Raw genomic sequence first — 22,847 nt, forward strand, 5'->3', positions numbered from 1 at the left:
CACACCAAGTCATTACCTACCATTTAAAATCATTAGAACGATTCCATTAGAATATAGAGATTGCCACATCATTGACACCACCCCACTTCAAGAGTGTGTTGTCAGTGTCACTAAGACATCCTGCATACGAGAAGTACCTTATGGTACTTTTGGTCCTTTAAGGAAAAGTACTTCAGCACCAACACACAGATCATTTGGAAAACCTGTTTAGCTCAGTAGTTTCAACTTTCTTCCAGGAAAAGTTTTCATTAGACTTCACAGCAGATCATCAAAAGTCTCTTAAAATGAAGCATTTGTGTTTTGCACATAAGACTTCAATAAATACTTTTTGGAATGTGTTCTGATAATTCACTGCCAGTGGTACCTAAAAGAACAAAGAATTAAGATACGGCAGCAAATACATTACTCACTAGCAGTGTATTTTTCTTACTGTGAAAGTTATACTCTCTATGAAAGAAAAAATTGGGACTGCATTTTAAAAATCATCACCTATCATCTCATCAGGTAAAGAATATCACTACTTACATTTTGATATACCTCCAACTTTTATGTTAAAATTAGATGAACTTACCCTGATTACAAAGGTAACACAGGTCCATCCATATTAATAAATGTGGAAACACACAAAAATATGTCTCCTTGCAGCTTTTTCCCTAAGCAGCTTTAAAATAAAATTGAAATCAAACCATATATACATCTTTTTAACCTTCTTTTTTTGACATAACAATATGTCGTGGGTATATTACCAAATTTGAAAACTTTTCTCAAAAACCTAGTTTTAATCTCCTCCGGGTATTCCATTTCCTAATTATGAAGTGTTTCCTTTTTAACATTGTAAATAATGTGCTTTATCATTCTTGTATGTATTATTTAACCTGCTCATGAATGACTTCCTTAACGTCCATTCACAGAGCATGACTGAGATGGGGACATAGATCATTACACATCTTGCCAATGGCTTTAGGATATGTTTTCAAGTATTTGAACGAATAACATATAGGGGCACCTGTCGGTTAAGCGTCCAACTTTGGCTCAGATCATGATCTCAGCTCAAGCCCCGTATTGGCTCTGAGCTGCCAGTGCAGAACCCACTTCAGATCCTCTGTCTCCCTCTCTCTCTCAAAAATAAATAAACATTTTTTTTAAAAAAAGAATAACATACAGCTTTTAAGTATTATTTGAATAATAATGTTGGTATTAAAAAGATAATGAATGGTAAAATGTAGGTGTTAGAAATGAGCTCAGTTTTGTTGTAAGAAGTAAAGAACTGATATTCTTGTTTCTACTTTAACTACCTAAAGAATGACTGCCTCATAATCAGGGTTCCTTCGGAACGCCTCCGTTTCAGTTTGTGCCCATTCGTTGGCGTAATGAATGAAAGTTTATCTACTCTGACTTTGAGACATTTTATCATGCAATAAAATTGTATAAGCCAGGTTATGACAGTGCTATGGTTCTGTGCTGTCTATGTTCCTCAGGCCTCTGGAAATTCTGCAGAAGCCCTTGTGTCTTCTTTCTTATGATAGTTCCAGGGCTTTTAGGGCTTAAATATAAACTTCAAAATCCATTATTCGGCATTTGTAGAATATATGACATGACATGTTTTAAAGTGCAATATTTGAATTCCCTTAAAATTTGGCACTAGTGATGTTAGTAAGATAGGAATCTATCACATGGATTTTTGAGTGTGTACTGTGTAGTGAGTAATGATACCACAGCCTTGTTCCCTCAGGTAGGTGATCTGTCCTTTATCTTAGGCTCCATGAAACTTCCATCTCGAGTCATGAGTTGGAAGTATTAGGAGAGGCTGTCGTTGGTATGATGGGGCAGATGCCAACACGTTCATGAATTGGTCACACCACTGATTTTTGTGATATGCCCCTCAGAGACTTCTGGAGTAAAAACATTTTTAAACTATTTCACAGTAGTTTCTTTAGGCTTCTTGATGTATGAATAGTTAGTGTGTTCATGACAGTATTCTGTGCCAACATTTTGTATAGATGACACAAATAGAATTCTCAAAAATTATTATGTATATCACTTCTCTGTTCTTTCCGTTTTAAAATTCTAAGAGAGGACATAAAGCTGTTTTAACTAAGGTATTGATTGCAATACTCCGTTCACAGAAATTAATAATGTATACTAACCCCAACCTTCGTATGTTTGAAATGAAAACAAGACAAACCACAATGAAGATCCCTCCATGACAGTAATTGATGACCAGTCTGAGTATATTAAATCAAACATAAAGAGGAATTCCTGATTATAAGAGTTTCTAAAAGCTAGGGCTTGCTAGAGGGGAATCTGGAATTCCTTTTCTGTTAATGGTCAAGTAAAAATCGACAGGGGTTTCTATCACCTGGTAATGGACTGACCTTTTTGTGGCAAGGAGTTGGACTTGGTTGATATCCTCAAACCTTTACCAGCTCTGATTCTTAAAACTACTTCACAGAAGTGCCATCCACATAGCCAACCATCTAGGGAACTTAGTCAACTCTTCCCTAAACGGTCCTGTCTGAAGCTAAAAATATGTTGTCTTATTTTTTAAAAACCCAAATTGTGCTGCCTATATTGCAGGAGATTTCAGTACACACAATTGTCTGTCTCACCAAACCAAAGTTAGATGCAAAACTGCAAAACACAAGCTAAAGACTTCTTTTTGCTATAGGAAATAAATTGTGGAGTTGGATTAATGGAATAAATTCTATGCCGTATGAATTTAAACTATCATTTTATTTGAGAAAAGACAATTCTATTCACAACTCAAATCCTAGAAGACTGGGGTTTGTGACGTTGCCAAATAAAGAGTGAGTCAGAAAAATGTTTTAATTTTTTTTTAACGTTTATTTATTTTTGAGAGAGAGAGAGACAGACACAGAGCACAAGTGGGGGAGGGGCAGAGAGAGAGGGAGACACAGAACCCGAAGCAGGTTCCAGGTTTTGAGCTGTCAGTACAGAGCTCGACCCGGGGCTCGAACTCACAGACCACAAGATCATGACCTGAGCTGAAGACAGACACTTAACCAACTGAGCCACCCAGGTGCCCCAGAAAAATGTTTTAAAAGTATGTAGTGATTTGATCGAGTTTTGATTATAGTACACTGTAGAAGCTAACTACTAATACTGACACTGAAGAATGACCCAAGTGTTCAGCTGGTGAGCAGTCTTTAAAATCATCATTTGTGGATGTATATATGTGTGCACATGCATTGTTTGTTGTTGTTTTATCCCAAAGGGAGAAATTTAAAAAATTATACTCTCTATCTCCCCAGGTAAAAATTTGTTTAAGATACTGGTAGTGTGAGGGGCACCTGGGTGGCTCAATGGGTTAAACATCTGACTTCGGCTCAGGTCATGATCACCTGGTTCGTGGGTTCCAGCCCCACATTGGGCTCTGTGCTGACAGCTCAGAGTCTGGAGCCTGCTTCAGATTCTGTGTGTCCCTCTCTCTCTGCCCTCCCTTGCTTATGCTCAGTCTCTGTCTCAGTCTCTCTCTCTCTCTCTCTCTCTCTCTCTCAAAGATAAACATTTAAAAATAAGAGATACTGGTACTGTGAAATCTTTAAATTGAGCTTCTGTCTGAATTCTGAATCAGATCTTCTGGCAAGTGCCAGAACCAACTTCATCTATCTGAAGTCTTTGGAAATGACAAACTTGTGCTTCTCAAGAATGGATGCACAGTAGGGGCGCCTGGGTGGCTCAGTCGGTTAAGCCTCTGACTTTAGCTCAGGTCATGATGTCACGGTTTGTGAGTTTGAGCCCCGAGTTGGGCTCTGTGCTGACAGCTCCGAGCCTGGAGCCTGCTTCAGATTCTGTGTCTCCTTCTCTCTCTGCCCCTCCCCCACTTGTACTCTGTCTCTGTGTCTCTCTGTCTCTCAAAAATAAATAAATGTAAAAAAAATTAAAAAATAAAAGAATGGATGCACAGTATAATTGCCTGAGAAAGCTTTCAAAATTTCTGCTGCCCAAATTAAATCCCCCACTGTCTGGGATTGGGACTGAGGCATGGGTATGTTTTTAAAGCTTTCCCAAGTGATTTCAATGTGTAGCCAATTTGAGAGCCACTGATCTAGACTGAACCAAACCCCTGGGTCAGTTACATGTTGAATGAGACACATTTTTCTCTGCCCAGATTATGCCCAAGTGCTATTACTAAAACGACTACTAAGAACAAATGGTTGAATACTGGTTGTCATTTGCCCTATACTTCTTATCACTTAATTGGCCTATACATATTACTTGTCCACTTTGAGTGAAGAGAGGAGTTAATTTTCGTGCCGTGTAAGATTCTTGAAGTTTTGAAAAATAGTATTTAAAATCTCAATAATTCTGTAAACAATTGCTTTGCCCATTAAATTTTTCCTGTTTTTGTTCCTTTTGGGCCCTGGTATTCAGCTAATTGGCAAAACATTATCATTCCTGTCCCTCAAATATGCAATTTGCTTTTATATCTGTAAACCCTTGTAAAAATGACACCAAAAGCTAGTCTAGTGCAATTTTACCAAAGTTCTCCTGACTACCAAGGATCTGAAAGTCAGCCTTAGCTTTGTGTGTGTGTGTAGTAAGGACAAGCCTGCACCTGTTACCTACAGGGTGGCCCCTCAAGGAAACTAACACACAGCTTTCTCTGCCACTCAGTTCTCATGAGCGGCCAGAAGACGGAGGGGCTCACACCCACAGCAGCCCTTTTGGCTTGCAGAGTGCAGCAGACAAAGCCGAAAGACTTGTCTGTCACTGGAACAAGTGTGACTGGACTCCTGTCCCTCTCTATCTACTTGGATCCTCATTTCAAAAGATGCTTTTCGAAGCAATCCTTTTACCAGGGGAGGAGAGGACATAAGGCTGAAAGCTGCTGATTGTCCGGGTGACTGAGCCCATTGAGGTGGGACTCTTGAGAGACAGTGGCCCGGGCGCCGGGGAGCTACAGGAGCATGTGGAGGAGGACGCAGGGTGTGCCGGGGCAAGCCCCAGTGGGGCAGCCTCTGATTTCACATGCTTGTAAATCACACGCATAATTATGAGCATCGAAAGTTTAATGAAATCCAAGTGCTCGTCAACCCATCAGGGCTGATGTCCTGCTTCTTGAAAGTTTGTCCGAGACTTAACCTTTCATGTTTTTCTCTGCCTTTAACTTGCTGTCTTGATGCAGCCTCTGGAATGTCAGTATATTTTTGCTCGAGTGAAATCTAAGTGAGGGCAGAAGTGAGAAGCAATTTACTTCCCAAAAGTGCAGTGGAACATAGCATGCACACGTATGCATATGGCTGTGATTGGACCATGTGTCACATACTCCCTCAGAAAATCATTAGAAGTCTGCTTTTAAGCATACTTTAGGTTGGAAGAAAGCATGTGTTCCCTTGAAAGAAAGCTGCAAGATATATTTGGTAAATATTACAATAGAAGAATCACCATCCTAAAATGTTTTTGTATATATGACAAAATTTAAAAGTGTTTGATATTTAATATTTAAAGTGTTTGATGAAATTACTGCATTAAAAGAGAATTGCTATAGTGGTGGAAATAACCATTAGGTAACTTCATTCTGAAAGTGGGTAGAGAGTTAACTAAATAGTCCTCCTCCAAACAAAAGCTTTAAAATGCCTTCCCTTTTTTGACATTTAACATTCTGGTTCCAAACCATTAAGTTAAAATGTAAGCAAAATGTAGATTGCAAGTAAAATTTGGGTCCTCAGTTATTTTTTTTTATATCAAAGTAGTAAGTAATTAACGATATGGTATTAAACCCAACTCTCTTTTTTTTTTATTGAGTGTAGCTGACACTTTACATCAGAATGCCCTGTACTCTGTGAAAAATGTTTTTAATTTTCCTATAAGTTTAATCTCATCTGAAATCTGCAAATGTCCACATACAAATTATTTTATGGAAAGCAAAAAGTCCCTTGGTAATGTGAAATAATCTCAGTGTAATTTTTTGTTTGGTTAAGTTGGTTTTCATTTCTGGTGTTCTTATTTCTTTATTTTGGCATTTGCATTGTTATTGATAAAACATTTTAATAAATATAAATGAGCGTATATATGGTGCATGCCAGTGTAAGCCAGTTTAATCTATAAATTATTTTCCATCATGTATCATGTTTTTTACTGAAGCAGAAACTGAAGTGGCAGATGTAATGTCCCTCCAGTTGAACAGAGAAAGGTCTGCCTTCTCCTACATTTTAGATCCCATAAGTCACAGCTGAGGTGAGGAAAGTTTTTACATTAATGTCTTTATATTTATCTAAGACTTGAAGGGCAAAGGAAATAGAGCCTATAAATCTCAGAAGTCTGTGGTAATCATTAAAACAAGTGAAAAACTAAGAAATCTGGACCCCAGAGGAGGTCTCTGCCACTCTTAGAAAGCATCTGTGTGAACATGGCTGCCGCCACCTCACGGTATCTGACTAGAAAGGGAAGAAGAGCTATTGTTGCTACCACCTGTCATTGCTTTCTAGTGGCTGCATTATCTAATGAAAAGGAAATAGCAGGCATCCCAAACTATCTGTAAAGAGTAGAAAGTAGCACAGCACTCCCTTTTAGAGACATTCAATAGCGTTCTTTCCCAAAACTACAGTCCTCAAGCAAGCTGCGTTAACAAGTATACTGCAGTCTGCATTCTTACTAATCGTAACCACCATTTCTCCAGCACTTCCTTTGCTAAGCCATGACACAGATTACCTCTGTAATCTGGCATAACTCTGTGAGGCATGTATTAATATCCCATTTCACAGACGAAGAGTCTGAGGCCCAGAGGTTAGGTAAACTGCCCAGCATAGCACAGCTAGCCAGCACCAGGGCCGGATTTCCAAGGCAGCTATCTGATGCGACGCTCTCAACCCCAGCGCTCTCCTGCTCTGTGCCTTTGGTCAGCTGACTGCGTGGGAGGAAGGACGGAGAGGTGCGTTCCAGAAACAGAGATTAGTGACGGGCATTCAGTAGTGCTCCACTGGGCTGGCAGGACAGTGAGGAGGCAGACAGCCTAGATCCAGCATCAAGCATACAAACTTGGGTTCCAGGCACTGGGTCCCTGCCATGTGCTAATTGTTTGGCCTTAGGCAGATCTCTCTAGTCTTAGTTTCCTCATCTGTAAAACAGAGATAATAAAAGGTTGCACCTAACACTTTATATGCACAATTTCACTTTGTTTCCATGGCAGTCCCGTGGAAACAAAGTGGTATTGATGTATGTGTGTGAGTTTTCTTTAATTCAAAAAGATAAACCTAGACTGTATTTTTATTTATGTGTGTAACTAGGAAAGACCATACCTTCATTTTTACAGCATCGCCTCTTGATAGTAGGTGTATACGGCATTGCTACCTACCTCACGATGCAAAATTCCCCAGTTCTGGAGTTCCTCAGGGCACGTGCCTAAGGATGGTTAAGCACAAAGCAGCTGACCCAAGAGGACAGCAGCAACCTTTCACCAGAATTTCCCTGCTTTCATAGTAGTTTTTCTCAACCTGGATATTATAGTAATGAAGGTCTTTTTGTGTGTTTATTTTGGAACATGGTTTGTGTCAATCTGCCATAGAGTTAATAAATTGTAGGATTTGCAAAGGAAATATACTGGGACTGAAAACTAAAAAGGCACATATTTTTGCCCACTAGCAACTATTACTCAAAGTACAGATGTAGAATCTCAGGATTTGGAAAGGAAGCAGTTGGGCAAAGTTGCTATGAAGTTAACATGTAATGTCATGATACAGAGAGTGTATTACTCAACAAAGTTTTGCTTTGCTTTGCTTTGTTTTGTTTTATTTTAGAAAAGTAGATCAGGGGTGCCTAGGTGGCTCAGTTGGTTAAGCATCTGACTCTTGATTTCACCTCAGGTCATGATCTCATGGTCCTGGGACCAAGCCCCAGTGAGGCTCCACGCCAAGTGTAGAGCCTGCTTGGGATTCTCTCTGTCCCTCTCTCTCTCTGCCACTTTCCCATTTGGGCTCTCTCTCTCAAAATAAATAAATAAACATTAAGAAAGAAAGAAAAGTAGATCAGTAAAACTTACCATGAGGTCAGGGAAGAGAGAACTTTAAAGGAGAATTTCAAAGTTAAACAAAAGCAACCACAAACATCAGTGAAATGTACTAGAGATCAGGTACAGGAATATAAAAATGCAATGACCTCAACTATCTCCCTCTTGTTTATGTAGCATTTTGCTTTCAATAGACTTCTTTAATTTTTGTATTTATATGACATATAGATAGATTGATTTATATAATATATAATAATTTACAATAAATAGGTTATCAATTACTATAATACATTTTAGTTTATTTCTTGCTAGTATTCATCAATTGACATTAGGTTATTTTTAAGTCTATAAAGTCTGTTTATGTTGAATTTTCATAATGTCAAGGTGGCCAGAACTGAGGACATATATAAAGTGTTTTTAAAAACTGGATCACTGCCTAGATAAAAATCAGCTTTGGACTTTGCAATCAAAATATGCTTTGAAAAATAAAGTCCTGGGGTGCCTGGGTGGATCAGTCAGTTGAGTCTGACTTTAGCTCAGGTCATGATCTCGCGGGTTTGTGAGTTCAAGCTCCGTGTAGGTCTCTGTGCTGACAGCTCAGCCTGTTTCAGATTCTGTATCTCCCTCTCTCTCTGCCCCTTCCTTGATCAGGCTCCCTCTCTCTCTCTCTCTCTTTCTCTCTCTCTCTGTCTCTCTCTCTCTGTCTCTCTCTCAAAAACAAACATTTAAAATTTTTTTTAAAAAAGAAAAAGAAAGTGCTATTTATCAAGGCCATTTTGTAATGTATTATAATGAGAAAAGCTTCAGAAAATCTTTTTTGAAATCATCTAATTTCCTATCCCAGCATGACTTTCTGATACCAGGTGACAACACATTTTGTCACAGTGGCTCTCAGAAATTACCATCGAAAGGGAGGTAAAATTTGAATCCTTTAGCAGGTTAATTTCCATTTCTATCTGGGCATGACATATACAATTTAATTTTAAGTTCATCAATTCACTCATTTTAAAATAATGTGTAGGGGTGCCTGGGTGACTCAGTCAGCTGAGTGTTCAACTCTTAATTTCGGCTCAGGTCATGTTCCCAGGGTTGTGGGATTGAGCCCCGTGTTGGGCTCTGCACTGAGTGTGGAGCCTGCTTAAGATTCTCTCTCTCTCCCTCTGCCCCTTTCTCCCATGCACTCTCTCTCTCTCTCCAAAAAAATAAAAATAAATAAAATTTTTAAAATTCAAAGATAAAATCACAAAAACAAATAATGTGTAATTCCACAGGCCTATATTTCAGATCACAGAAATTCTGTAAAAAGTCATCATTAAAGATACAATATGTGCTAATTACTCTATCATACATATATATAGGTAGGAAAAGAGAACATCAATTAATATGATTAATTACATCATTGCTGGCAATTGAAATTATTTAATCTGATGTGAACTGAGCCCAATAAACTGAAGCTAATATAAAAATGAAACATTATGACAAAAGATATTAACTGTATATATTGTTACAAAATTCTTGAGAAAAAGTATGCCTTTCAAATATCCAAATATCCAATATTCCAGCTCTCTTTAAGAGCAGCTAAATTCTTTACTTTGTTTTTTAATTCTAATAAGCTGTTTCTAAACCAGCCTCTTATCCTAAAGCACCTTTGATCCAAATGGATCACAAACTTAAATAAAATTACATCTGTCCTCAGGCTATTTCTAGATAGGGAAAACACATCTGTTCTAAGAATCCTTAGCCAACAGTTTGAAACTGTTCAAAAAAATTCCTTAAAAAAAGAAAAGACAGTGTATGTAGTGTCAATGGAAGACTCTTGAAGTTAGAAAAAAATTAGGAAAGCACTATTCTAAAAAGGATGAAGAGATAACCAAATTTAATTCCCATTAAATCTTAGGTTTTCTATGAAAGAATTGATGATGAGGCTTTCACAATTCAAACATCTTTGTTGGATAAATGTGAACACACCCGTTCAGAAGAAGGTGAAACAAAACTTGAAATGACTTCCATCCACCTACAGGTCACCAAGCATCTGTCATAAGTTATATTTTAGACTGGATTCAAGCCTGTGACCGAGGTTGAAAAAGCTACGTAGCTCATTTGCTCTCTTATGCAGTTGGCTGTGGTTTTTCCTCTTTTAATCACCATTCAAACTTCTGTTTAAATCTCCAGGGGTTTGGAAGGTCAGATTGACCCCATGACATTAATAACGTATTTACACCCAGGGTCTCAGTGCGTGTCACCTGGGGCTGATCTTAGTTAGAATTTTGTGACTTGCAGTAATGCGGCTAGCTCCAAAAAGATTTACCCAATAGCTGCCATAGCTCCTTAATTGCAACATAAAGACAATGAATGGCTCCTTGTCCAAGGAAGCTTGTGTATGAGTGTGTGTGTGTGTGTGTGTGCGCGCATGTGCGTGTGTGGGTGTGTGGTGTGTGTGTCTATTTTAAGATTTTAGTTTTGATTAAATGTCAATACATATAAAACTTCTGCAGAAAAACAAAACAAAACTTTTGGACATGACTGATTAGGTAAGCTTCTTCCCTTGTAAATAATCATTAGAGGCACTACTAAGTAAAACCTTTGGTGACAGCATCAATTTCCAACACCTTTGATCCCTAATGTGTTACATTCCTGTCATGTCCCGCCTCACTTGGGTATGTGTGAGAACTAATCACTGCGTGGCCTTAATACTCATCCACTGCCAAGACAAGGGTACCAGTTTTGCCATTGGTTGTGTGACCTAGAGCAGTCTGCTTAGCCTTCTAGGATCTCTGGGTCCTCATCTTTGAAGTCAGACGACTAGGCTAAATGATACCTTAGGTCCTTTCTAGCTCTAAATTCTGTGAAATAGAAAGCAGTGTAAGTCTCCCAACTGTTTCTGAGGGAATTACAGTAAAGAGAAGCAGTTGGTGTGACTCAGGCATTGGGAGCTTCATGCTTGCCCAGGGTCAGGGAGTGTGGGGCTACCTTTGCTTTATTTTGGTTTTTGTCTTCTTTGTCCTGATGCAGCAACCCCATCAGTGTCTGCCAATGCAGAGCTTACTGGACACCTTACCACGCTGACCAATAAGTGCCCTCACCTTCTGTATGATCATCATCACTCCAATTAAAGCTGCATAACTCAGCATGAAGTGAGACTTCAGGTTTCAGTTAATAATGGCAGGGCAATGTCTTTAGTGTATAGGGATAACGGCTGGTTAAGTTTTCAAACCTTCAAGTCTGAAGGTAAAGATCTATTCTGACCTTGAGGTGGGCTGAGGAAGAGACCACTCTGGAGCTGGGGAAAGAAAGAAGAAAGTAGTTCTAGAAGATGAGGTCACAGAGTTGGGCATCTGTGTGTTGGTGGGGGCAGGAAGTATGTATTCATTATTTAATGCAGGGTCTCACATGTTCTCGGGTCTTTGGCTTTTACTCTGAGAGAAATAGGGAATCATTGGAGCGTTTTGAACAGAAGAGTGACATGATTTGACTTAAACTGTTTAAACAAGATCAATAGCAGCCTTGTTGACAGTAGACAAGGAAGAGCAAGAGAGGAAGCAGGGATATGGAATACTGACTTCTAGCACCAGCTCTCCTGTGAATGTGGCCTGTCATTGAGCACTCAAGCTTCGATTCCTCACCTATAAATGAGCAGATCGATAATGGCTTAGTTCCTTTCAGTTCCAACCTCCAGTGGGTCAGTACTTGGAGGAATATTTAGAAATTTATCCTATTTAATGTAATCACGTTTACACACAGTGTTCACTGAATTTACCTTCTTTCCCATAGTTTTAAAGTGCTAATTTTCAAACTCGGTACATTAACAATGTAGAGCATTCAGTGGGTTCCGGTGAAAGGTTGTAAATTATAGGAAAGTATCAATTGTGATACTATAAAGAAGAGGGCTCACTCTGCCAGCTGTAAATGATAATTCCTGAAAATAATAACCACAACCAAAAAATATGTGTGCACACATGCGCACACACATACCTCCTTGGGAAATGCAAATTTAAGTAGAGAAAAAGAGTCAGATGACTGTTTTTTAAAAAGATAATTACACTTAGGATCGCCTGGGTGGCTCAATTGGTTGAGCATCTGGCTTCAGCTCAGGTCATGATCTCACGGCTCGTGAGTTCAAGACCCTTGTGGGGCTCTGTGATGACAGCTCAGAGCCTGGATCATGCTTTGGGTTCTGTGTCCCCCCCCCCAGTCAAAAATAAGTAAACATTAAAAAATGTAAAGGATAATTCCACTTGGATTTAGCATACCAGAAGCCAAATAAATCTAGGTGTCTTGAAGTCAGAGAGGATTAAAGAGATGACAGAATACAAAACTATGGACCTTTAATAAGAAGGATATGCAAATGTTGTTGCAGGGAATTTCTAACCATTTAAATGATAAAATAATGGCCTTATAAAATACCCATAATTCACTCTCAAGTAGAATATTCCCAGATATACTCAGTGAATTTCTTCTTTGTGGTCGGCAACTGAACCTCATTTAACTAACCAGTCTTTGGGACTATAAATTCAGCTGGCAAAAAAAACGATCTCCTTTTCTACCTGCCTGTGAATCTACAAAAGTTAATTTTGTTGTGGATAGAATAGACTAGATGTGAGAAATTGAAAAGGGAAAGAGAGTAATGCTTGATCATTTTACTTGCACTTGTAAGGATTTCAGTGCTCTGTGTTTCTTTGAGAGAAATCCCATGGTGCCAATTAACCTAACTTATTCCAAAACAATTCGCTGTTTGGAAAGAATAATTTTCATTGTGGGTGTTCCTTGAAATTGTATGCCTCATCCCCTGTTATTACTGAGATGTGTGCTGTGCAATTGAAAGTACCAGCTTCGTTTCCATGCACTGTAGAGATTAGAGCTGTATCCCACACACAGTGTCAGATAATCTGCTTTAATTTTGTCCAATGCACACTTTTAACCTTAAGTAATTTTTTAAATGTGGAAAAGCCATCCCAACTTAATATTAAACCAAATATTTCATGTCAACACTATCAAAAACACGAAAAGCAGGAGATTTGTTTTAATCAGGAAATCAGTTTTCTTGAAAAAAAATGTTAAGTAAGTCAAGTTTCTTGGCTCGGTTTAAATGACATTTTTATTTTTCTTTGAAATAATGTGAATGTGTTTTTTTGCCTCCAGCATAAGACAAAACTGGACTAGAAAAGATTGAAAATAATTTAGCTAACTTGGTAAATGCATTCTCCACTTTGTTAGACTGTGTTGTCTATTTGGATTTCTGGAGTATTTTTTTTAAAACCTAATAAATCAATTAACCAGTATTCATTCTAAGATTTAATTCAGTGAATAGAATATATGTGCTTTTCATCAGGCCACACATCTTTTTTTAAGTCTGAAACCACCACACACAAAGAATTTAATTCTGACAGACATTTGTTCTCGGCATAAATACTTTAGGGCCAATAGTTGTCCCCACTTAATCATGCTTCTTAAAAGTGAATTCCAGAAGACTTGAGGCCCCCAATGACCCCTGGTAAGGTGAGTTGTCAGTAAATTACTTTTATGATGTGCCCTAGGGAAGCAGGTCTGCTAGAAACTTGGTAGGGAGCTGGCCCCCTCTTGCCGGTAGGGATGACCTTTAACTTTATCTAACCTTTGCATTTCTAATTCTAAATTTCTGGGAGGCATTTAGTCACATTGTTGGATATCATACGAAAAGTGAGACCTTTCTTGTGCCCACAAGATAGGGTTAGCCCCACATTTGTTGTTAAACTTCCAGATGAAGCATGCCAGTAAGCTTTTTATTTCTACAATTTAATTTTTTCCCTTTCTATAATTCATAACAATTTAATTTTTAATACCAAACATTTAGTGAGTTGAAATATAAATGAGTTCAAAACAGACTTATAGTTAAATTATGACTGCCTTGGGTGACATTTGGAAAACACTGTAGAAAATTTAATCCCATAATTTTGGTAATTTGAATTTATTGTGGCATTTGAAAATTTATGGCAGCTATTAAAGATGAATGATGATATTGCATCAGAATACATTTAATTTTTCACAAAACATTTAGTTATTGAAAACAAGTCTTGTCAACTTTTTTATTGTCTCCATCATGAGAAAGTTTTTATTGTGCTTTTTGGGATGCTAATGTACATTGAAATTATCAAACAGAGGAATTCAGATTAAGTTTTGGATTAAAAAAAAATATACCCTCATTTGGCTATATTAGACTGAAAACATTGGGAAATAATGCCTTTTTACAAGATAAAAGATACAAAGTGATCATTAATGAAATGTCCATTAATAATCAGGGCATAACTTGGTTGACCCAGATGTTCGTGTTTTATGTGCATGAATGTCTAAGTTCCCTTCCTTTCCCATTAGTTTTGGACATTTAATGGGGCAGTATTTTTAATTCTTCCCTTTAAAAAAGTATTTCACTGCTCAGTTTTATTGTCTATAAGTGTATTACATGGTTTAAAAATATGTAGTATTTACATATTTACACACATACTTCTACGTATACTTGCGCACAACAGAACCTTGCATGGCTGGATAAAATATTGCTAAAGATAAGCTTGTCCTCAAAATTACACACCTAATTTTTATTCAGACAGTGTTTAGGTATATAAGTGTAAGTGCACAGAGTAAATGTAGAATATTTCTATGATCTTTTTAATTTTTATTTCAGCTTATAGCACAAGCTAAGCTAAACTGTCTAAGCTTTGCATTTCAGCCCTTTGAAGAGATCAACAATAACAGTCGTAGAAGTAATTACTATAACGTCAGTGATTTTTTAGTGGGGAAGGAAAGAGATCAGCAAATTCCTTCCTGTAAATCAAAGGTTCTGGCTCAAGAGCATATATAAACAAGATGTAAGTTTTAAATATAGCTTAAATGCCACCCAGGAGAGAAACTTCATGGTAAAAGAATTGTCAACAGACAGGAATCTTTAAATGACGGGGACGATATTAAATTGGTGACACTAACATTAAGAGTACACATGCATGTGCTTCCAAAAATTTCAGCACAGAATGTCCTCTTCCCCACACCCTGCCCCCAATTGTTTATCTCTGGATCTGGGAAACAGACTAATTAGTAAAGCAGAACGTAGATGTAACTTGTTGATAGCCCTAAGAAGATTTTACTTGAGAAAATGGCAAACCCACAATTTTGAACCGAATTTGAAAACTAGAGTGAGAATAAAATAGATGATATGTGTTAAGACACTAATATTCAGACTGCCTTAGGTTGTTTGTTTGTTTGTTTTAATCCTACCAAAAGCATTTGTTTGTCATCATGTCTGCACCTGCTGAGATATGGCCAGGTGGTTTTTATTTGTCTGTGTGTTTGTTTTTGTTTTGCTTCATCAAAAATTTTATGTTAAGGTATCTTGATGGTTTTAGCCAGTACAGCCTGCTCTGACACTGTCATTGTCTGGAGACTTGTTATTCAATTACCATTAAACTTGGACCAAGAAGCAATTTATAATATGTGTTAGGTACTGAACTCATCTTTGGAACCCAACCCAAAACCCAGGACCTGGAATGTGGAGGATAGTTGCCCACAGGAAAATCAGAGTGCTCTGACCACAAGGAATGGATGGTCCTTGCAAGAAAAGCAATAGGGATATGAGAAACTCAAATCTAATGAGGGAGCAGGAACAATAAATTACCTGGTACATGGGAAACAACTCTTAAAGGGGATGGCCAGAAAAGAGACAAGAGCCTTTCAATGCAGAAGACATAGTCGGGATTGAGATAAAGCTAGAGGCAAGGGACAGGACCCATAAAGGGTCTTACACCCTCAGCCAAAGATTCTGAGTTTCTTTCTATGGTAGACGACAAGAGCAATGATGGCCAGCTTCCAGTGATGTGGTTGGCCTCTCTGTAACCAGTTGGCTTCTTCAGGCTGCTATGACTGCTCTACTTTCCCTTGTTGGTGATTTGGGAGCTTTTCCTTGTCTGGAGGGCAAGGCAGCTTAAGAACTGAATCTAGAAAGAATTGAAAAATGCATGCAAGGGGAGAAGATCCTAGGAAAAACAAACGCAACTCAAACAGGCTTACTCCAAAAACAAAACAAAACAACTTCTGGCTTTGCTTTCTCCTATTTTGGCATGGGTTTCTCTTATGTTAGCTTCATTCTTGGGCGGACTGTCTTCCTGTGGCACAGACTGTAGCAGCCCCAGGCTCACCAGCGTAATTCAGAGGAGTGCAAGCTGCTTTTTTCCTATGAGTTCCAACATAAGTTTTATAACTGAGGCCCTCTTGAGTTTCAGAACATGTGCCACTATTACTGGCCAGGCCCGGGTCATGTGCCCTTCTCTGGAGCTAGAGGCAGAGATTAGCGTAGCCCAAAGCACTGAACCCCAACCGTGGAAGGGGTAGAGCCCCAGGGGAAAGTCCAAGTGTTCCTACTAGAGGAAGAGGGCATGGCTTCTAGGCTATGTAAACAGCAGACATTCATGCTCTTGGGCCAACTAAGCCTGCTCTGAATCAGAGTCCTGAGCTTTCATCTATGTCATATTTTAGGGACATTCAACGGTTGCAAAGTAACCCAACTAATGCTTTCTGTTGGTGTGATATACCTAATTAGGTGGTGCTTTGTCAATGCTCACTTAATACTAGTTTCTTGCTTATGTCCACCTTCATCTTTAAGACCTATAGACCAAGATACCTAGATTTGATGGACCAGTAAAATATGCATCAGGAAGCATTGCTGAATTACCAGAAACAACGGGGTCCAAGAGACTGACTTAATAACTTCCAAGCTGCAAAATACGACTGCTATGAAAAAAGGGCAGCTGAGGCTCTGTATGAAACACATCTACACAACCCGCAGGCCTCTCCTTATTTCGAAAGACTTTTTTAAAACTTTAGTTTCAACTCCATCTATCAATCTTATTTATTGGTGAGGCACTGTAGAGTGTACATCCAAATCTACAAGGATATCATATGTATGTAGGGAACTGTCTCCAAAATGCTTAGAGAATATGAAATATTTAATGATAAGGTTTTGTATTTTCATAACATGTAGTTTTGGAATATCTTGCACCCTGTGGCTATAAAATTCACATTCTCTTTCCATTGAAGTTGAGCTCCATTATGTGCAATTTAATTAACCTTGGGAACCAAGTATGGTATGTTTTCATTTGTCTTTAGTCATAATAGTGTGATTAATGTGCTGTAGACTACTTAAAGAGTGATCTTGTACTTTTTTATACTTTGAATATTTACATGAGTCTGTTAGTGTGACTTTGCTAGGTATTTAATATGCATATTAAAATATGTTCTTGCTTATTCACTTAAATGAAAGCAAGAGAAAGTTTGAAAGGCGCAAATCCTGACTCTACACATGATTGTGTATGTTTATCTCTAACAATTAGGAAGATCTTTAAGGTAGTCATTGGTTTTTTCATTGAAAGCCTTTGTCACATTTAAACATGTTTTTCATATTAATGCTAACTGCATGCAACAAGCATTCAAAAAACAGTTAATTTCTTTTTAATGGAAAAAACCTAGTTTATATCTTACATGTCTGAGTTTTAAGTGGGAATAGTATTACAGAAGTATATGACAGACTTTCCCTTTTGTTCTCTTTGCCTAAAAACATGCCTAAACTCTCATAAGCCTTCACTTAAATGGTTAACTTGTTTTCTTTAACATATATTATACCATTCTCAGTCATATTTGTTCCTTCTAAAAGCAGTGTTAATGCGCTCATGTAGAAAGTTGAAATGACTTGGCCCTTCTGCTTTATTTCACTACCCAGACTCCTTGTCAGACTGTTCATTCTGCCACTGTTATGTCATATGATGGGAAGGCATTTTTCTTTGAAACTGGCCTTTCACTCTAGGAAGGTCCAAGTGGGATCCAGCCAGGGGATTATTAACTAGGAGATGGTAATAAAACTACTTTTGGTTCAATCAAAAACCTGACAGAGCTGTGGAATTCAGCTTAAAGGAATAACCTATTTTCTGAAGAGTTTTTGTGCAGGAGCTTACTGAATGTCTTGTAGATCTGCAAAAGTAATATGGCTCAGCTCCACACGGGGATGATGGCTTTAAGTGTGTCATTCATTCATTGATGGACTCATTCATCAAGCTAATGTTTACTGCATTTCTTCGGATTGAGCCAGAGGAATTGGGAAAAGTCCAGAAATGCTCTCTTTGTATTTTGATAGATTACAATGAATTAATTATAAACATTTAGATAGAGATTGGTAGCATTAGAGAGAAAGATGGATGGGGCGCCTGGGTGGCTCCATCAGTTAGGCGTCCAACTCTTGATTTTGGCTTAGGTCATGATCTTGGGGTTCCTGAGTTTGAGCCCTGCCTCAAGCTCTGCTCTGACATCGTGGAGCCTGCCTGGGATTATTCTCTCTCTCTTCCTCCTCTCTCCCCTTCCCCTGCTTGCACTCCCTTGCTCTCTCTCCCTCTCTCTCTCTCTCAAAATAAATAAGCTTAAAAACAAAAAAGCAAGATGGAGGGAATGAGGACTTTTGAATTTGTGTGCCAGGGTTACTTTCTCAATAGGTTCAAATATCTTCCCATTTACTTGTTCACTTATTTGGTATGAGGTTGTCTGATTGTTCCCAATATTGACCTGCAAAATACTAAAATGTGTAAAATTTCCATTTATCTGTTACGGGAATGGGAACTTCTTATTAACTGAATATTTTAATTAGCTAATAATTTAAAAGACACGTGGTGAAAATTATCAGTTTTCAACGAATGTACTTGAAGTGTAATGAAAAACATGAAAATAATACCAAGCATCATTTATTCCTCAATGCTGAATTTGAAACATTGTAGTACTCAGGTCATCATTAGAAATATATCAGGTTTGCCACTTCTCACCATCCTTTACATGAAACCCTTGAGACAAGATGAGTTTCAGAAATCTGGGATTTTCAGATTCATCCTACATCAAGGCGATTCACATATTACATATCACTTGACAATCCTGCTGGGGTCTGGGATGGCACCTTGTAATAACGTACAGAAAAATATCCAAATATTCAAACTGAGCGGAATAAAAAAAAGACTATAAAAACTTTACAAGAGTTCAGGTCTAGTTTTGCTGGCAAATAAGTTTGCGCTAAACTTGTAAGAAAGCTTTTGCTTTTCAAAGCTTTTTGGATCACAAAAATGCCTAGAAGAGATCGCGGACCTCCTAGATCATAATACCGAGCTTGAGCATCTCATTTGTCTAGCAGTTGGTTCAACTTTTAGTGACAGAGGTGGGAAAGCAAAATTAAGCAAAAATGGCTTCTGAGCTTCAAAGAAAATAGCTGTCACTAAGCACCATGTGCTTTAGTCATAAAATCATGAAACTTTTAGGAGCTGAACAGATCTTTGGAATCATGTAACCTAGCTCTTTGCTTCTACAGTTGAGGAAACGAGAGCCTAGAGAAACAAAATGATTTGTTTGAGGTTGGTTAGCCACACAGAGTCAGACTGACATTGAATTATATGTAAAATTAATCTTCATTATTTAACAAGTCTGATGTTTTGCTATTAGCGTTCCCAGAATGTTCATGTTTCTGAGCAACAGTGAAGAGTGGATTAGAAATATGGAGAATCTAGAGGGCAGCTAAGGGCTGACTTACTGAGAAATGGAAACTGATAGCAGGGTAGGAAACAGCAGATTTGCAGGGCAGAAAAAACATGCCATAACATACCCTGACGTCTAGACAGCACGACTGATGGATTCATGTCAGGATGACAATACCTGCTGGTTGTTCAGATGCACTTCATCAAAGGAAATGCAGTGTTTTTCCATGAACACAAAGTGAAGGTCTGCGTGGCACTACTTGTTGCCAACCTGTTCACCTTGGGTTAGATTTTTTCTTTCAAAACATCCTCACATATCAAGATAGAAAGACGATTGCATTCACTTTCCATGGATATTTCAATTAAATGGAATTTATTAAGGAAAGAGAGACATGAACCAGTATACTACCAATGCTGTTGATGATTAGCATTATTCCCAGGAAAACAATCTCTAGGTGTGAAACAAAATGCAGATGAGATCATTTCCTTATAGGATGACACTAAGACATTAAAATTGTTTTTACAAAAGCAAGAATGTATGAAATATATTTTACAAGATCAACAGAAAAATTTTTATTAGTTTGATCTCTTAAAATGCAAATGACCCTGATAAAACTGACTCTTATCCTTACCAGTCTTTTTAGTGTAGTGAGAACAAATACCAGCTCTTTTCTCAAATGCTGATTTTGATGGTAAGAACGTTTGAGGATCTTTGGGTTCAAAGAGGAAAACACAAAGAAATGTAAAACCTGAGAGAGTTTAGGCACTGAAAACAAATATCTAGGTTTATAATCTGGCCCACAATTCTAAAGTAGTAACTTTGGTAGAAGTGTTAACTTCCAGAATTAAGCTTCATTATCAGATCACGAGCTTTTCCATTCTCGTTCAAAATTTTGAAACCTTATTAATTTGTTTAGACTATTCGTATGCAATGTGATGTTCCTCATTTTCTCTTTAAAATAAAGAACTTAGATCAGATTGAACAGATAGAATATTTTTCAATCTCAATCCTCACTTAGGATAAATGTCCAAAGCAAATGCTTTTATTTACTCTTCATTTTTGTAGACAAAACAAAGAATAACTATGGTATATTTATGAGTTTCTGAATATAAGAGGTGACCTATTGTTAAAAAACTAGAGCTAATTACATCATTTTCTTTTGTTTTAATAATGTCAAAGATTTAACAAAGGGTCACTGTTGTTACAGTGGTTGGTCCTTGGAAGATAAATTTAAGATTATAGTTAAATAATTGAATTTAAAGCATGTAACAATTATACCAACTATTTCAACACATGTGGATATTATATAGCTTGTAGGCTAGAGTAAAGTATACTTAAGACATACTGTGTGGTAATCACTTAGATTAAGGGTTGGCAGACTACAGACCAAATCTGGCCCACTGCTTATTTTTATAAATAAAGTTTTATTGGCACACAGCCACAACATTTTTTCACATATTATCTGTGGCTCCTTTTGTGCTACAACAGTGGAATTGAGTAGTTGTCACAGAGACCCTATATGCCCCACAAAACCTTAAATATTTACTATTTGGACCAGTAAGAAAAAGTTGGCTGACCCCAAATTAGATGGTCAATTAGTTATTCTCAGTACACTCCTCTCTACGAGGTTATGTTGCTTTAAATCTTTGAAGACTACTAGACTATCATTTATACAATATCTTAACAAAATTAGGGCTGTCTTTAAAGAGTTAATATATTTGTCTAAATGCACATTTTAGTCCTATCAAAAAAATCCTAATTTTCTTATGATTCGTATTTCCTGGAGTTTTACATTTTTTAGGATACCATTAACAAGAACTGTTTTTGCAAGTTCTATATATGGGACTGGTAAAAAGAAAATCTAGATGCTTTTGATTGCGTTCTGCAACTTCCTCCTCTAAATGACTTATGTTGAATTTCCATCTATCATTGGCACACCTGAGACTTTTATACATCTCTCAAATCCCAACTGCATTCTTGACCCCCTAGACATACTGCTGCTTTCTACCATTAACAGTGCAACATTGTCTATGTATATAACTCCATCCTTCTGCTCCATACAAAATAGGAGAAGAACATTCTTTATGAGTTACATCCTTTATTATAAGACTAATCACCTTACACTACCATTATTTTTCCGTATAGACCATAAGCTCTTAGAAGACAGGGACCATACTGATGTCATCTTCCTATATTCCAGCCTTCTACATCATTTACTCTACAAAACTGATATTTTTGTCTAAAAAGTGTACTTGTAGAATTATCCTCCTTTGCCCATGATTAGCAGATGAAATATGTATTAAAATAAGGGTGACAATTTAATTTGTCATCCGAACTGGTATACTTTTGAGAGTAAAAGTCTCTTGATTTTACTAGAACATAAATGAGAAATGCATCCAAGCAAACTAGGACAAATAGTCACCCTACGTTTTATAACTTTAAAGTGATGGGGCGCCTGGGTGGCTCAGTCAGTTAAGTGTCTGACTTTGGCTCAGGTCATGATGTTGCAGCCCATGAGTTCGAGGCCTGTGTTGGGCTTTGCACTGACAGCTCAGAGCCTGGAGCCTGCTTCAGATTCTGTATCTCCCTCTCTTTCTGCCCTCTCCCACTCACACTCTGTCTCTCTCTATCAAAAATAAATAAACATTCAAAAAATTATAATTTTAAAGTGACAAAATGTACTTAACTATACCACATCTGATCATTAACTATGATCAGACATAAAAATGATCTTGATCATGGCAACAAAATGACTGAAAGCAAACATGTTTTAAAAATTGAGAGAATATCCATTAGCTTTAACTTAGTATATCTTGTGCCTGATGAAGCAGCACGGTGGCCAAACCTCCTTCTTCTGCTCTCCTACTTACCTGCTATCTTCTCCTTTCAGTCTTCAAGAAAAGCAGGAAGAGCAGGTGGTTGTCATTACCAATAAAAGAAAAAGAGAAAAAAATAGGAGTAAGAAGGGGGCTGATCCAGGCTTGTGTCAGAATTAGGAAGCAATATATATCTTGCACAAGCCATCGTGTTTCCTTTTTGTTTTTTAATCACTGTTTCTTAAAGAAAAAACATTATCGAGCATGCATCAACGTTGCAATAAGCTTCACTTATATGGTAAAACTCGAGCACATGTTAAATTATGCAGTTCGCTATATCCAGCCAGGACTTTCCAGTCCACCCAGAGTTTCCAGTAAAGTTCTGTTTGACCTTTGTATAAAAGACCACCTTTACTAGGTGACTTATTTTTGCTGCCCTCTTGGGTGGTCGAATGAGGCAGATTTCCGTGTTGAACAACATACAACCTTCTTTTTGCCAACTGAACATTACACTGGGATGTGGCTTGGAGGAACAGTTTCTC

At 37.7% G+C, this 22,847-nt stretch overlaps 1 protein-coding gene across 1 annotated transcript in view; it reads left to right on the plus strand.

The window, feature by feature from the left end:
• Positions 1–22,847, plus strand: part of HHIP (hedgehog interacting protein) — a 93,610-nt gene that overhangs the window by 14,683 nt on the left and 56,080 nt on the right. The window lies entirely within an intron of this gene.

This window comes from Panthera uncia, chromosome B1, assembly GCF_023721935.1.
Source record: "Panthera uncia isolate 11264 chromosome B1, Puncia_PCG_1.0, whole genome shotgun sequence".
Lineage (NCBI taxonomy): Eukaryota > Metazoa > Chordata > Mammalia > Carnivora > Felidae > Panthera > Panthera uncia.